The sequence below is a fragment of the Canis lupus genome, chromosome X (assembly GCF_048164855.1).
Source record: "Canis lupus baileyi chromosome X, mCanLup2.hap1, whole genome shotgun sequence".
Taxonomy (NCBI): Eukaryota; Metazoa; Chordata; class Mammalia; order Carnivora; family Canidae; genus Canis; species Canis lupus.
The window spans coordinates 9,786,605-9,799,749 of record NC_132876.1 but is presented as its reverse complement, the minus strand read 5'-3'; the positions used below and the strand labels follow the sequence as shown (position 1 = coordinate 9,799,749).

The following is a 13,145-nucleotide window of genomic DNA, read 5'->3' as shown; positions in this document are numbered from 1 at the left end:
TAAAAGATCCCTAATTGCCCCTTGCCTGGATGTGCTGCTCAAGACACATACTATTTAATTTAGACAGAATATTTTGCTTGCTATGGTAGTGATAACCTGCCCAAACTTGATGATATTTGCAACAATGTAAATTCTATCCAGGGAGAAAAGGATTTTTGGATCTTGCTCGGGGTAGACACAGAAAACGCTGTAACAATTGTAGGCATCTGAGGCCAAGAAACTACAAAACCTGATGGAATACCTAAAGGCACTTGGGTTCTGAAAGCACACAAGTGACTTTGGCTGAATCTTTGCATGCTTTAAAAGATGGTTTTCTTCTTGCTGAGAACCAGGGTGCATACTAGGCAGGCTTCTTAAATACACATCAGAGTGCTGGTGAAAAAATCATCTGCATTTACACAGATGCTAGAGATCCTGTAACAGAGGAGACTGCCCCAGGAAATTTAAACTCAGACACCATTTAGCACAGATTTTGGCAGAAGTCCTCATAGCCACTTTGCAGACTTTTGGGAAGCCAGGTGGTATAGCATGCCTATGTATTCTCACTAAGTACAAGTCACCAAGTCAAAGGGAACTTGGTTCCTCATCATATGGACACATCCTGGATTTTGCCACCAAGTAGACAAACCCTTGATTTTTGCCATCAAGATGATAGCCTAGGGCACTGGCAGAAAAATTATTAATAATGGCACTGGTGGGTCATTAAAAGTTTAGAAAAATGAAAATATCTCTTTTTTGCCTCACGTGTAGAAAGCCAGACATTTCATAATAGACTCTGCTGATTAAGAGAACACACAGGTAGTGATGTAGAAGACAAGGCTAACTTGGGGAATTTGGGGACATTTAGAAAGGACACACTAGTTCCACAACAGTGTAGCCTCAGCCAGCTCCTATATCTTCCCTTGGGTCAGACAACAGAGACCAAGTAGTGGGGGAGTAAGAGCATGAACAGTTAGTTACCAGATGATAGATGTTGGGTAACTGGATGAATGATTGATTTATAAGTCAACTATCCTGCTCTGTACCTTAATGTTAGACAAAATGAGTAAGAGATGATATTCGACATTTTGTTCCCAGAATCGAGGGCACATATAGGTAAGGTACACTGTAGAAAAATTTAAAAACATAAAGGACAAACACAAATCTGAAAAGTCACCAAAGAAAAGAGACAGATTAGGAGTGCCTGGGTGGCTCAGTTGGTTAAGCTTCTGACTCTTGATTTTGACTCAGGTCATGATCTCAGAGTGATGAAATGGAGCCCTGTGTCAGGTTCCATGCTCAGTGGGGTGTCTGCTTCTCTCCCTTTCTCTTTCTCTCTTCCTCTGCCCTTCCCTCTGCTCACATACTCCAAAATAAATAAATCTTAAAACAAAAAACAAAAAAAAGTATAACTAAAACAAAATGACAATTATTAGGCTGAATTATATCAGCAAAACTAGATGCCAGAAGACATACACAAAGGAAAATAGAGAAGGTCAATAAATCCAAAGACAAGTTCTCTGAAAAGACCAACAAAAATTTAAAAAGTAACAAAACAGATCAAGAAAAATAATAGGAAAATGCAACTGAATTAGGGGAAAAATTCACATAATTACAAATTTTTAAAATAATAAGAGAATAGAAACAATAGTATTTTAACAAAATTTTTGAGAGTTATTAATGATTAAAATATATTTAAACAAACAAATCTACACTCACTAATAAAATTGAACTGGTAGTCAATTTCTAACTCCATCCCAATAAAAAAGATATGAATGCCAAGAAACTTTACAAATTTCACCAAATATTTAAACAACTGATAGCCTTTATATAATACAAATTATTTCCAGGAACAAAAAAGAGAGAAAGCTATTCAACAAATTTGATGAAACGAGTATAACCTTTGTACCAAATAAGAGAAGTATAAAAATAAATGTAGAGGAGCAAATTTTGCCACCCCAAAATATGCCTCTTTGGGATATCGATTATTCTAAGGTGGTTATTTTTAAGAAACCGTGGACACAATAGAAACTTTGAAAACCAAGTAGACGCTAGCCACCTTTTAAAAAAAAAAAAGATTGATTGATTGATTGATTGATTGATTGATTTGAGAGACAGACAAAGAGAGAGCAGTAGGAGGGGCAGAGGGATAGAGAGTCTCAAGCAGACTCTGTGCTGAGCATGGAGCCCGACGCAGGGTTCATTCCCACAACACTGAGATCATGACCTGAGCTGAGATCAAAAGTTGGATGCTTAACCAACTGAGCCACCCAGGCACCCCTAGTTACCCTTTTATAAAAGACATTTACACGTATGAGGAAATTTTTCATTTCTAAGAGTGTCCCCCTCAGTGCTAGGAAATGGAGAATGACTATAAACCTATAGACACTGTTACTAGTGGAGAAGGCATGGACTTAAATCTGCATAACCACCTTACTTTTGTTTACTGTGCTCTTCCTGGTAACCGTCTATAAGTGATTCCCCACCCCTGCCATCACCATTTATCTTTGCCTGGAGAGGGTATTTAAAGCAATGGCTTCAACCATTTGGAGGAGTTAGTTTTCCTGGGTCTCTCCAATGTATATAGGTGGTATACATGTAATTAAGCTTTTGTTTAATTTCTTCCTATTAATCTGCCTCATGTCAACTTTATTCTTAGACTAGCTAGAAGAACCTTGAAGGAAAGAGGACTTTTTTTTCATCATCAACATAAGTATATAGCATAAAATAAAAATCCTAAATATATTATCATATTTAATCCAGCTATGTGTGCACATGCATGCACACATGTACATAAACATAATGATCAAGGATGTTTTATCTTAGGAATATAAGGATGCATCAATATCAGAAAATCTATGTGCTGACCCGGGCTCCACCCTCAAGTGAGGAGGTTGTGGCATTGGTGGGTTCCAGGCATTTTGAGCTCCAGACAAGATGATCGAGGTTGTTTGCAACAACCATCTAGGGAAGAAGGACCACATTAAGTGCAACAGTGATAACACCATCAGGAACCTTAAGAAGCTCCCCAAGATCACAGCCCAAACTGGCACCAATTGGAACAAGATCATCCTGAAGAAGTGGCACAAGTGGTTTTAAGAACCATGTGTGTCTGGTGAACTATGAGATCCATGATGGGATGAACCTGGCGCTTTATTACCAATAGAGCAGAATTCTTTCTCCCTGTCCTACCCTGCCTTGCCCTCCCCTCTGCCCTGCTCCTTTCCTCTCCTCTCCTCCTCTCCAGTCCCTTCTTCTCCCACCCTCACCCTCACACTGGTATAGATACCTGTTTTTAAAAACTCACGTTAATCAAACCTTAGAAGTTGGAAAAGAAGGAAAAAGAAGAAAATCTATATAATTTATCACACTGTTAGAAAACAATATCAACAGATGGCAAAAAAACCAATTCAATAAGATTTAATCATTCATGACTGAAATTATTAACAAACTAGGAATCAATTAATACTTTCTTAATCTGATAAATGATATCTATTAAAAAACCTAAGACAAAACATATTTAATAGTAAAACATTAGAATCATGTCTATTATATTCAGGAACAAAACAAGCATTCCTGCTATCACTCCTACATTGTGCTGTAAGTTCTAAATGAAACATTCTAAGAAAAAGGAGATACATTAAAATCAAAAGAACAAAGAGAGAGACAAAACTGTTCTTGTTTGTTGATGATAGGATTTCCTGTGAGAAACCAGGAGTCACAGCCAAATGAAACTGAAACTGCTTAAAAGCACGAAGTTGAACAAAAAATAGCTGCACTAATGCTTCAGTGACTTATTTTTTTATTAAAGATTTATTTATTTATTTTAGAGATAGATAAGGAGGGGGGAAAAGAGAAAGGGAGAGAGAGTCTGAAGCAGACTCTGCTGGGCCTGGAACCAGACATAGGGTTTGACCTCAGGACCCTGAGATCACCGCCTGAGCTGAAACCAGGAGCTAGATGCTTAAACTGACTGCACCACCAAGGTGCCCTGTGAATCTCTATTTTAAAGTAACCTTTTTCCTCTCTTCTGCAAACCTCTCTTCCTCCCTTCTTAGCCTTTGACTTTAGGAACCCAGTACCATCCTGAAAACATGATGAACGAGGCTGGCAGCACATACACCATTCCTGGAGAAACAGGCTAGAGCTTGTATTTAACTATAAAACCTCCAAGCCCCTTCCTCCACGAGGGCTGCTACAGCCTCCTTCATCCAGCAAAGCAATAAGGCTATTCTTTCTCTTTATTCCAAACTCGTCCTTCACATTATATTTTGGCTCCAAAGAATAGAAGTTGGTTTTCAAGAATAAACTGACAAGAAAGTCCAGCAAGGTTACTAAACACAAGTCAACAAACACAATATAGTGTTTCTATACCCCAGCAATAACCAACTCAAAAATGCAATGGAAAAGAAACATCCAGTGTTGTACTAGTGTAACTTCCTTGGAGTTAAGATAAAAACATGTTAAAATATACCCTTAGGGGCACCTGGGTGGTTCAGTCGGTTAAGTGTCTGCCTTCTGCTCAGGTCATGATCCCAGGGTCCTGGGATGGAGCCCTGCTTGCTCAGCAGGGAGTCAGCTTCTCCCTCTGCCCCTCCCCATGTCCAAGCTCTCTCTCACTCTCAAATAAATACAATCTTTAAAAAGACATACTTTCAAAGAGAAAAGTATATAACATTTTCAAAGAACATAAAAATCCTGAACAAATGGAGAATAAACCCTATTCAAGAATGGGAGAGCCTAGTATCATAAAGTGAAAATTCTCCTGCAAATTAATCTATAAATTCAATGCTGTTTCAATCAAAATCTTATAAAGAAATTTTTTGCACTAGATAGATTCTAAGATTCATATTGAGGACTAAAAAATCCAAGAAACTTTAAAATTATCCTTGTTAAAAAACAATACCAGGAGAAAGACTTATTCTTCCATATATCAGGATTTAGGACAAAGTTATCTTAATAGTGTTTATGCTGATAAATGGATCAGAATAGATGACCCAGGAAAAGATCTGTACACACACTGGTACACAATATGGTTGGCATTCCAACTAAGTGGGGAAATTGGCTTTCCATATGTTAAAAATATGAGACCGTACCTAAAATAAATAAAAATGCTTAACTATGTAAATTCCTGAAATAAACTATATGACTATAACAAGAAGAAAATATAAATGATATCTTTGTGATCTTATGATAGGAAAGAATCTCTTAAGCATGACACAGCATGCAGAAATAAAGAAAGAAAACTGATGGAACTGATTATTTCAAAATTTTAAAGTTCTATACAAAAAATAGCACAGAGAGAGTTAAAACACAAGTTGTAGACTTGGAGAAACTATTTGTGACATTCATTTAAAGAAAATCAAATACATGGGACACAACAGAAAATGGCTATCTTGCAGAAGAGGGAATTGGAATGTCCAAGAATAAACAAAAGACAAAATGCTCAACCTTACTAGCAAACTGAAGAAAAACAAAACAATCATCTCTCAGATTTTTAAAAATAAACCTCATGAATGTCTGTGAGAAGGAATGTAGAAATGTAAAGAAGAGCAACTCAACAAGAGCTGGCCAGTGCTAAAAATTTACATCTTAAATAGAAGCACCTCCTGTTATGTGTATAAAATTGAGTACTAGAAGGATTTAACAAATTCCTGCTGACAATTGCAGCAGGTTAGGGAAAAGGGAAATTGGACTGTGGAGAGATGCAAAGAGGAGATCAGCTCTACCTACAATATTTTTATTTCATTTAAAAATATTAATCGGGGCATCTGGGCAGCTCAGAAGGTTAGGCATCTGAGTTTGGCTCAAGTCATGATCCTGGGGTCCTGCTTCTCCCTCTCCCCAACCCCTCCACTTTTGTGAGTGCTCTTTCTCAAATGAGTAAATAAAATCTTTAAAAAAATGATCAAATGTTAACATCTATTAACAAAATAAGATTTACATTGGGAAGCTAATTCTAGACTAAGGACAAATTGAGTTAATCAGCAATAAAAGAATCAAGAGATTTTGTAGAGATGGAGAGAGAGAGAGAGAGAGAGAATGGGAAATACAGAAAGGAAGAAAGAGGGTGTCTCAGCTGGGATAGAATATGGTAAGATGACTGAGGGGAGAGTAGTAGAAGGTACCATGGACATTAAGCAAGATTCACGTAGTGCTTGAAAAGAACAGAATGATAAAATTGAGTAATAGGGAGGATCATGAAGTCATAGATGAATCTGTCTTTAATTGCCTACTGGGGGTAAAACAGCATTTCTAAAGTAGTAGGTGACAAAAGGTCATCCCTTAGGAAAATCTCTCTGATGGGAGTTAGGAGCTGATGTGACTTATTTAGGTAAGCACCCTACTCTACCTGCTTCAAAAACAAAAGCAAAACACAATAGAGGCTTTCATTCCTGAATTCCTTCATTTCCTTGATGCCCTCCTGTAGGAAAGGATGTAAGACAGACCCTTCTACATCCCGTCTGCCACTTTTCTATCCTAAGAATCACAGAGTTTAGCAGTTTGGATATATTTTTCACAAACATTATTCACTATATCAGATAGTTCATATATAGGGTAGCATTTTCAGGAAGGGCACATTTCTTTCTGCCTAAAAAAATATTACAATGGATAATTTTGTTATGAGCTGGGATGAATTTATTGCTATCGTATCTCTTTTGCAAAAAGAAACAAAAGAAGCAAATGATTCTGCATCTTCAGCCTAAATACCACACTGTTTCTACAGAATACTTCCAACAATTTTTCGTTATTTTTCTAATAAAGTGCAAAAAATGTGTTCAAAATGTGTGATTCAAATGGACTGATATTCCACATAGTATTATTTCCTATTACTACCCTTGAGTTACTTGAAAATAATGAAATGTTAATTAACAAATTATCTATAGCTACATGTAGAGGAGGAAATACCATTTTTCACCTGAAATTTAGAATAATTAACACAGATTTTCAACTAGCACTAGGTTAAGATTTAGGGCACTTGGGGGTGTGGATTCCCAAGATTTGCTGCTAGTTCAAAATGGGGAAATATCATTACTGCTGTTCATTTTCACTGTGAGACTAAGAAGATAATTAGCTACTGCTGGATTCATTATAAATTTCCAAATACTGCTCAAAGGCCATTTTTCAGTTTATGATCTTGAGAAAGTTTACACATTAAAACTAAAGAATTTAAAACAGAGGGAATGCCAAGATGATAAGAGAAAAAGTTCTTGGTTTTCATTCATTGCAAATCGTAGGTACCTGTGATCACTTGAAAACAACTCAAGCATCTCACCAACAGTAGTATATTTATGTACCTTATCAATCTAAAATATACTTCATTGCATGCTCTTTCTTTTTTTAAGATTTTGTTTATTTATTCCTGAGAGACACAGAGAGAGAGAGAGGCAGAGACATAGGCAGAGGGAGAAGCAGGCTCCATGCAGGGAGCCTGATGCGGGACTTGATCCCAGGAACCTGGGATCATGACCTGAGCCAAATGCAGACACTCAACCACTGAGCCACCCAGGCATCCCTCATTGCGTGCCCTTTCAATGCAGTGACAACATATAATGTAACTGTGGAGAATAACACCCATTTTAAGAATTGATGAAAGCTATTATGTTATAGGTTAAATGGGATGATAATGGCAGGAAATGATAATAAAAATCTCTTTGCAGTAATAGGAGAAGAAAATCATTCCACTTATTCCTCATCCAATATTTTTAACTAAAGGAGCATTCCAAGATAAGTTAAATAAATATCATTCATTGAGTTGTTGGAAGAAAATAATAGAAATTCTATTTCTATTTATTTTTTTATCTTATGTCTTTTGTTTTCTGTGTTTCATTTGTTTTAGGATTCACATAAATATTAATATAGTGATATACATTTACAATTTATAAAAAGAAGGAAGGAAGGAAAGAAAGAAGGAAAGAAGGAAAGAAAGAAGGAAAGAAAGAAGGAAAGAAGGAAGGAAGGGGAGAGAGACTGAAGGAGCACCATTTCATGTCGCAGAGGAAGAAAAATAATTTTCTCTCTACCCTTCTAGGTTCTTAGCTGAAACTTCCTGTAATAAAAGGCAGATTGACAAGAGAAAAACAAACACAAATTTAGTAATAGGTGTGTCTTCTGTATCAATGGGAGAGACCCAGGAAAACTGAGTAATTCCTTGAAACAGCCCAAGCCAACACCTAAAATACCATCTCCAGCTGAAGACAAGTGAAAGATACTAGGGCTGTGGAAGAGGTTATGAGAGGTGACTGAAAAAGGCACAATAAGGGTGAGGTTGTTATGCAGATTTAGGTCCCTACCTCCTCTGCGGATAACAGTTTCTAGAGATTATAGAGTCACCCTCCCTTTCCTTGTACAAGGAGGGAGACACTCTTACACATGGAGGTTTTCCTCATAAATGCACAAGTGTCTTACAGAAAGGTAATTTCTACTAGGTATTCAGAGCTTTTCCCATTTCTTCTGTTTTTTTTTTTTTTTTAAATAGCCAGCTCAAGATAATATTTATACCAAGAAGCATATTTTGTGGTGACAAATTCTGCTCCCCTTCAATATCTTTACCAAGTGTTATCTAAATTAGTCTTCTAATTGGTCCCTTTGCCTCTAGTCTTATCGACATGCCTCCAATCCTTTCTTTACATTGTACCAGAGACGTCTGTTTAAAGTGTGTATCTGATATTGTTATTCTCCTGCTTAAAACCTATTCAAAGGCTCCTTGTTTCCTAAAGAAAATAATCCATAAGGAATGTCATGATCTGGTCAAATTAAAAAAGTCAGTGCCTACTTCTTCAGATTTATTTTTCATCAGAGCCCATTGATACACTTCACTCAAACTGTACTGAACTACTTTGATCCATGTTAAATTTGTTCAGATCACACTTCACCTATAACAGTATTTTAAATTGGAAGTTTGAACTGAGTTGCCACAGTACAATAGACATGGAATTTCAAAGCCAGGTGCCAGAATAAAAAGCAGACTTTCACAATGTAAAATCTTTAGAACCAGTTAGAGATTAATTTTAGGTCAGATTTCCTGGAAATAGACTGTGAGATGGGTGGTTATATGCACAGGGTTCATTGGGAGTATTCTAGGGAGATGTCCTTGTCGGACAGTAAGGAGGCAGGGCTGAACAGACAGGGAAGCTTATCTCCACTTCTTTGTAAATAAGGCCTTAGAGAATATTCCAGAAATCTCTAGAGCTTGGAATGCCAGCTTTTCAAAGTTGTACCAAATTAAAGAAATGGGGTTGGCTCTTTGAACCCTCACATCAGCCAGCCATTGTCCACAGACCACCTGGTAATCTTGGATGAGAAAGCAATGCCCTTTGAGGGTCCCAGTTGTGAGCCATCGGCTAAAGATATTTCCAGCACTGGCACTGACGAGGGGATCTGAGTAGATCAACACACTACCTACTAGAAAGTTTGAAAGCCCAAAGAGAGATATTAAAAGTGCAAGTGAAGAGAGATAAAGGAAGGACTTGTGAATGATTTTTGCTGGCTATAAGAGATTGCTGCTGTACTCAGAAGGAGAAAAATGTTGAAGGGGCACTATTCCTTTTACTTCAAGCCTAGAAAAAGAAGCTTCAGGAGACCAAATTAAAAACCTAAAGTATCTCTCTTGAAATTTGAGAAACAGCGATTAATAGTGTGGCCTTTAAAAGTTACATAATTTCTTTGACCTTCTGTTCCTTCAACTGTAAAATGTTTACAAAAAGATTTACTTTATTGGTGGTTGTGAAGACTAAATAAGAGAATCGATCTAATTAATTTAGCACAGAACCTGATGAAGTAATTGATCAGTTAACATTAACTCCCTTCACATTGTCTCCTTCTACTCTTTGCTAAAATCACACATTCTTAATGAGGTCTTAAATGACCATTCTCTAGAAAATCTTAACTCTCTACTCTTCATGCCAGCATTTCTTTATACAGCACTTGTTTACTGTTCTCCACAGTACCTATCATCTAACATATGGTATAAATTTACTTATTTTTTGTTTGCTATCTGACTATTTCCACTAGAATGTCAGCTTAGTAGAAGCAGAAACTTGATCTTTCTTGTTTTCTGCTGAATTCTCAGTCTAGAACAGGGCCTAGCATATAACAGGTACTCAAAAAATACTTGTTGAATGAATGCATCTGGAATACAATTTAGGGGTAGATAATTAACTTGCACTATAATGAAGTCTATTTTATACTATACCCCATTAATATTTAAAGAGCTTTCAACCCAGGAATTAGGAATATAACTGACATACATTGAAAGGCTCAGAAAGTTATGGGTGACAGGACATTAGTATTATGAATTAACTTTGCATTTCAGATTTGGCAAGTACTGTAGCCCTACAGGACTAACAGCAAAGGTGATTGAAGAGTTTAGAAATTTGACTGTTTGTATTGGCACAGAACTGACTTATCTTAACAAAGAAAGTACAAGGTGACAATTTGTTATTGAACAAAGCACACTAAAGAGACAACCCGAAGAAGTTTAAAATCCACATTGTGCTGCACCTTCTTTGACTCTGACAAGATATGAGCATGATTAAAAACCAAATATGACAAAATATCTTATACTAGAAGCAGTCAGTATATATATATGGCAACTATTTGTGTGCTAGGCACTTTTGTATACATGTTAACCCAATTCGTCCTCACAACAACACTATGATGAAGGTATTATAATCTCTACTTTATAGATGACAACACCTGAGGTTTACGGAGGTGAGGTAACTCAATAAAGTCACCCAACCAGGAAGTATCATTCATGTTATAAATCTGGTCTTCAACACAGAGGCCATTGATTTCTCTATCACATTGTCATTTCATCATTAATATTTCCTCCTGAGGATGTTAACAGCATCAGAGAATTATGAATTAGAATCACTTCAGTCCATTTTCTGATCAGTTATACATTCTACATAACCCAGTAACAAATCCTGAGCACACGTCCAGATCCCAAATGGAGTATCTTTACAAATTCTGCTGAAAAAGATATCAATTAATATAGCCAGTGGTATTAATTACACTCCCCTTTTATGAATGCTTAGGGTGCTTGTAGTAAAGGAATTCATCTAAAGTATTATTAATGAAATTTAAGATTTCCAAAGGGCCTTTCAGAGTTCTCTACCACACGGGAATCTGCTTTCAAGCCCAGAAATATAGGAAATATGCCCCTCCTTTTCTGATTCAGGTAGTAAAGTTGAAAATAATTCCAGACTATTCCTCAGCCATCAGAAACGACAAATACCCACAATTTGCTTCGACGTGGATGGAACTGGAGGGTTATTATGCTGAGTGAAATAAGTCAATCAGAGAAGGACAAACATTATATGGTCTCATTCGTTTGGGGAATATAAAAAGTAGTGAAAGGGAATAAAGGGGAAAGGAGAAAAAAATAAGTGGGAAATATCAGAAAGGGAGACAGAACATGAAAGACTCCTAACTCTGGGAAACGAACTAGGGGTGGTGGAAGGGGAGGTGGGCGGGAGGTGGGGGTGACTGGGTGAAGGGCACTGAGGTAAGCACTTGACGAGATGAGCACTGAGTGTTATTCTATATGTTGGCAAATTGAACACCAATAAAAAATAAATCTATAAAATAAAAAAAGAAAAAGAAAATAATTCCAGACTCAACTAGCTGTTTAACACTGTTTCAATCCAACATATTTAAGTTCTATGTAGAACTCTACATGGAATTTAAATTTTACAAAGTTTAAAAAAATATTGTTTCAACTATTCATTTCAAATGGTTGTTGAGATCTCGACTACAATGCCATTCACCATGCAGATGAATACAGGAAGTTATGAGACATAATTCTGCCCTTTAGGTGGAAGGAGTTTAGCTGGAAGACAAAAGCTCCAGCAAGAAAAGCAGACTGTACTCCTAGTCCTGGATCCACCATTTATTAACTACTTATGAGACTCACATTAAACTGAAAATAATGATGTATACTTCACAAGACTGTTGTGAGGATTGCATGGGTTAACATAAGTAAAGGGTCCAGACAGTCTGATGCATAGTCGGTGTACAAAAGTTAAACCCATTTCTATTTTTGCTGTCAGTATTATTAAAAGGCTAGGGAGTGCAAACAATATAAAATGCAATTATTGAAAAATAATGGGGCACACCTTTTGTAGTGAGTGCTATTGCTATTTTTTCATCCATAGGTATGCAGGATGAACTTTGTTACCTATGCAAAAAATATTACCATTCTCATAAAAATAATTTCTTAGATCAGTAATGCCTAAAGTACTTTTACATTAACCTCCCCCCCCCAAAAAAAAACTGTAGGAGTTAAGTAAAGCAAGTTTTCTGTCCCTGTTAAACACAGCTAGTAAGGGATGGGGCCACAATCTTCTGACACGATGCACAGTGCTCTTGCTACAGCACACAATGCTTCTGATCCCTAGATATCTACCCATTCCATTCTGCTAACTCCTAACAGTGCTAAACAAGCATGTCAACCTGAGCAGGCAGGTGAAAGAAAGCACTTTATTTCAATACTATGTCTATGCCTCTGTCTGTATCTGTATCCATATCTACATTAAATTAAACACAATGACAATTGCCTTTTAGAAGTCAAACCTGCTAGCAATTACATATGATTCAACATGTTTACATATATGCACTAGAGGATCCTGTTGAAGAGGGTAGGTTTTGCTACTGGGCAAATGTTGGACATACAGCCCAGCTCTTTCACATAAGTTGTGTGAATAAGGGCAGGATCACAGACTACTGTGAGCCTCAGAGGCCTCACTGTTTTAAATGAAATATTAAAATCCATAATACTTGTTAGAGTTGCACATAGCATATACTAAACCCTCAATAACTTAATTACTGCTAATAGTACTTTCACTATTATGAGTAGCAGTGAGGATGCACACTCAAATGGAGAAGAAATTATCTTTACTTTAGTGCCCAGTAGTTCTTTGAATGGGTATCTGTGTGAAATACAGCAAAATTTAACTACTTCTAGAGGAGTCAATGCAGTGTTGTGCTAGAACCAACCTATTCAACTCACAAGTGCTTAACTTATATTACATTTTCAGAGATTTTGCAGGCTGGTTCCTGCAGTCATTATTAAATATTATAATAAAATTACAATTAAATGCACTATATTAAAGGCAAAATAATAAATATTTAAACTCATAATATCTTAGATATTTTACTATTAT

At 36.6% G+C, this 13,145-nt stretch overlaps 1 pseudogene; it reads left to right on the top strand.

The window, feature by feature from the left end:
• The first annotated feature begins 2,916 nt into the window (after positions 1-2,916).
• LOC140628623 (ubiquitin-like protein 5 pseudogene) lies at positions 2,917-3,145 on the top strand (annotated as a pseudogene).
• Positions 3,146-13,145: the final 10,000 nt, after the last annotated feature.